A 5,390-nucleotide genomic window follows, 5' to 3' on the forward strand; every position below is an offset into this window, starting at 1 on the left:
GCCAACACACTCTAAAATGCTCAAATCAGCAGCGCTGTGCACTTGTTGGCCTGTAAATCGTTAGCGACTCCACGAAAAAAGGCGACGAGAAGAGCTATCTCACATACTTCGTCACAGTATGTTCGGCTGACAAGAACAAGGGGGTAACAGAAGAAATCGTAACCAAAATATCAATAAATGCTGAATTCCATCGATAATGGCTCGAAAGGTTTCCTCAAATGGGCCTACAAAATTAAAAACTGCTAAACACTTGTATTCTTATGCCACTATTTGGATATAATGACTTTATCATGAGACTATTGAGAGCGCGGGCTTCACTAAAAATGACATGCGCATGGACGAGAGGTTCACCCTCACAGGTCTCAATGTAGTTCTTCCCGTGGACTATAGCAAGAAACTATAAGTGGGAATATGGGAAATCCGTAAGCCCCGTAATGAGTCGTTGGCTGTATATTGCAAGCAGGTTCGCGAGCTAGTGCGCCTAGATCATACGCGCACCCATGAGCGAATATGCCCTCTGTCGACTCTACAGCGGTGGCTTACCCTACGAATGGCAAAACAAGAGTGATGCAAGTAGACAGGTGTACTCTACGGTTGGTACTCTTGGTCTACTCTACGTACAAAAGGAACAAGGTGAACAGCATCTACATCGTAGCAAAGGTCCCGGAAAAACAAAAATGGCTCCAGCCAATGTCTAAATATTGGGCGTCGACCTAACAGCAGCAGCTATCGCCACATCAATATCAGCATCGCTATCGAGATGACAATCGTAGCTGTGGTAGCGGCGATCATAATGCACCCACTTCAGCCTGTCAAAACCGTCCTAGACCCTCAACAGGGCGACCACACCCAGCCCACATGAGTACTGTGCTCTTCGCCAGGGTCATCACTTAGTCGATCTCAGCAGGTGGAACAACGACGCAGCCCTTGACTACTCAGCAACAGCAACGTGAGCGTCCAACCTGTGCGGAGAAACGCCAATTTGGACCTGGAAGCTTAAATGACGATAAAAACATGACTTTGGTTGAATAACACCATTAACCCCTTGGTTCCCGACGTCGTAAGCTACGACATGACACACTGATTATGTCGTAGCTTACGACATAGCGGAAACAACAATAGAAAATGGATCGGAAACAGAAATACAATACTTTAATCAAGTCATTTCAAAACAATAAAGCTCAACAGTTAAATGAGAAAAAAAACGAGCCAGGGATCAGGGGCGATCGGAAACGATGGGATGCGCGGAAAAAAATATCCAGCCGCCACTCAGTGGCCCACATCCAGATAGCACTCATTATCGATTTTGCCCGATGGCTGACATTCGCTCAGAGAACCGCACGAGAACGGACACCGTTGCTGTAATGACACGGAGCAATGACTTTGAACACGTTTAGAGGCAATTAAGACCAGTGAGGTGGGAGTACAAGCGGCTGAAGGGGATTCAGACAAAGAGAAAATACGTAAGTGCTGATGAATCATAAGTATTGGTTGGAGAGGAGGCTGTGGTTGCGCACGCGTTGGAAACCGAATTGCTGGACGAGGATGCGATTGTTTATTATGGTAATGGTGCCGACCAAGAAACTGTCGCCCCTGAAAAGACCACATCTGCCATTGACAGGACACCCGCTGCCGCACCCTCTGTCGTCGAGAAGACGTCATCTTCCGCTGCCTTCGATGCTGACACGACCGCTGCTACCGCCGACGAGACATCCGCTGCTTCCGTCACTAAGACGGCCGTTTCCGCCAAGAAGACAACCTCTGCCGCTGCCTCCGCTACTGACAAGACCGCTGCTTCGGCCGACGAGACTTCCGCTGCTTCCGCCACCAAGACGACTGTTGCCGCCGAGAATTCAGCTGCTAGTGTCAACGATACCCTTGCAGCCGCCGACGACTACGCCAATAACACGTTGGACACATTTGACGATGTATGTGCATCGCAGATTGATACGAGCGCCGTGCTGTTCCAGAGGACCATGTATGAGCTCTTTGGTACACCCAGTATCTGTAGCAGCTCTGACTTAGAGCTTTTCCAGTCAGCGGTTGCACGGGCGTTTGGGTTGTCAAACCTGCAGCTGCAGTCAGAAGTGTCTGGCGCGGAAAGCGACACTCGAACGGACACTGTACCCACTGCCCAACCGGACAGCGTACCTGCCGCTCGGCCTGCGAATGCTCAGGGCACCCGACCTGTAAATGTACCTGATACGCCTTCTACGCGTGGTCTACGCTCTCGGTGTTCGGTGAAGAAAGACGTGAACTTCATTTCAGTCGATGAGGACTTCAGCGAGTATGAGAGCTTTAACTCTGGCGAAAGTGACGCCGACATAAACGCCGACAATGATGACGATGGCTTCGTAAATTGTGACGAACCGGAAGACGACGATGAGCTATCAGAAGACGACGCTGTTCCGATGGACGCAGCGTTCATCGAGTCGCTTCAAGTGGGGTGCAATGCCCTAAACAAGCAAGCAACCCAGCTGCGTGAGGACGCGTTGCGAGCAATGCAGTGGACGCCAGTGTCGCACCAGTTTAAGGAGGGGGCGCACCCCTACCCCGATCTAAATATGGATGAGGCGCATCTGGTTGCTGAATTGCGTGGTCTTTGCCACTCTCCGCTACTATCCGTCTTCTACTTTATGCTTAAGGCGCTGTGGGTAAAGATTGCTACAGAAACGAACCGGTATGACCCTCAGCAGGTCAACCGGCGGGCGGAGCGAATACATGCGAAGCAAAACGATCGACGGCAGGAAACTGTAAAACAAATCAGTCGGCGGCTGAAAGCGAAACCGGGATACAAGACACACGAGATTTTATACGTCATCGGGCTCTTAATAGCGCGTATGCTTTGTCCGCACCGACGGTATTGCTGCTCACTGGTTTGATGGTGGAGGAGGGAGCCGTTCCCGCCAAAAATTTCGGGAGATTCATGGGACGCAATAGATGCCAAGATATCTTGCGTGACTTGTACTTCGTGGACAACGAGGCAAAACGTACACAGGACAAACTGTGGAAGCTGCGAATGGTTGCAGATACGTTGCAAGATCGCTTTCTGGCTACGTGGACTCTACCTGCGGTGTTCTCCTTCGACGAAGGCGTACTACCTTCCATTTCTTCACGAAACACGATAAGAATGTTCATGCCCAATAAGTCTCATCGATACGAATCAAAAATACTTATGGTGTGTGATTCAAGACCTGCATATTGCCATATGTATTTGCAGTTCTCTGTATGTCGTAAGTTACGTCTTAAGTAACGTGTCTGACCGTTTATGTCATATGTTACAAGATTCAAGCTATGTACGGGCAAGTACAGAGCTGGAGACGGCTAAAACGCATCATTTAATCATAAGACCGGTGCATCTGCAGCCGTTCGGAATTTGAAGACTGTCCTTGACCCCAACACGCGGCACCCATGACACGCACCGCTTTTACTCGTCAATTCTACTTGCTATCGAGCTATTGGCGATATATACAGGTGTATGTGATTGGTACTATCATGACCAACCGGCTCGGATAAGATGCGAATATAAAAAAGAAGGGCAAGTCACGCCCAGCTAGTATACCTCGGGGCACGTTCACGTTCCCTCGCTCAGTGGCCATCCCCAACATGATAGATTTTTACTGGTGGGACCGGAAACCTGTGCACTACTTGTGTACAGGCTCCGCAATGACAGCGACGACGATTTGCCAGAAACATCAAGCGGGTTGAATCAGTCTCCGTTCCCTGTCCAGCAGCTGTGACCGACTACCAATATTGGATGGGCGGAGTTGACGTGCATGATCAACTCCGCCTACAAACGTACTCGTTGCAGATGTCCACAGAGCTCAAGAAGTATTACAAGACCTATTCTTGGGCTTCGTGGATCTAGCCCTAGTTAATGCGTATATTTCGCACAGGGAGTCTGCACGTATTACTGGAACGCAAACAATGAAACGAGGATAGTGGTTTAGAGTCCTGCAGAACTAATTGCTGCGGCAAAGGTGGAGGATGTTGCAGGTATAGTGGTCACACCGCCACCAAGCAGCCAAAAAGAAATCGTCCCCAGCTACGGCTCACGCATGCCGTGGAGCAATCGGATGACTCGGTGACTGTTACAGGCGTTCAAAAGCGCCGACAGCGGTCGTGCAAGGTCTGTGCGCTCCTGCGCTCGGATCGTAAGAAGAAGTTGTTCGCTACGACGTTCTTTTGCGAGCGTTGCTCTATTGATGACGCTAAGTGTTGGCTGTGCAATAAGATACGACGGCGGTATAAGGGAATCGTCCAAACATGCTTTGAGACGACTTCGATTGCAGCCAAAACGTACCCGCTACCCTGGGCAAGAGCGTTGTACTGTGGCGGTCGGGTAAGAAGGCTGGTGCACACAAGAAGACCCGCCGAGAGCTGCTGCTTCGTGAAGGGGACGATGGCGACGATATAAATGAGAGCGGAGAAGAGTAGGCATTCTCTGTGCAACATCAAATATATGTGAGCTTTTGTTCGATCGTAACAAAGCTTTCATGAACCTTTGCACGTTCTGCACTGTCTTTTTTGTTCGGTTGGATTCATAAATCAGCTCGCTGCACCACTTATACTCAGATCTGCAGCAGATCTGCCCGCTGTACTTTCCAATTTGGGGTAACTTACGACATGCGGTGTTCTCTGACGACATTTCAGCACATTCTAGGAGCGCTGGCTATAGGCGAGATGGAAGCGAGGTTGGCACAAATCCCACCTATTTTCGAGTACCTTCCACCATGCCAGTGGCGATTTCGCCCAGGGAAGCAGGCGCTAGGAAGCTGCTTACCTAAGTTAGACATTGGCAGACCTGTGAGTCTACGTCAGCCGTTTGAGTCACGCGGGGTTTTTCTGTTGCTCTCCGAAAGATCATTCCGTGAAAAATGACACTATCCTTCTCTTATTTGGCACGACAGGCGCGAGCGTAACGAAATCTCGACTAGGGGTATAATCAATCTAGCCACTGTCATAGCTGCGTTTATGTGACGGGGTCACACAGCACCTTGCGCTAGAGGAAGTTAGCTTCCGAGAGTATACAAACTCTCAGTGAACGGCAGTTCACAGATCCTCTTTTTATCAACTATTAAAGGTAGAATGTAAACTGAGTCTATTTGTAGGTAGGTAAAGCTTAGGTTTAATACAAACTATAAATCACCTATAGAAATGCAATGTCATCAACCAATGGCTGGCTTTGGACGACCTTGGTACCTTGTACCAAATATACCGAAGTATGACGTGTCACACTTCATGTAACCAGGGTACACTTAGGGCTACGTACCCCGTTACAGTTCGCCCCTACATGTAGCATATCATTTGCCAATATCCTCTCCTCGTCAGAAAAAGCTGTCGTATCCGTCAAACGAGGACCCAGCAATACTGTTAATATTGAATAAACT

This window comes from Phytophthora infestans, genomic scaffold, assembly GCF_000142945.1.
Source record: "Phytophthora infestans T30-4 supercont1.209 genomic scaffold, whole genome shotgun sequence".
NCBI lineage: Eukaryota > Oomycota > Peronosporomycetes > Peronosporales > Peronosporaceae > Phytophthora > Phytophthora infestans.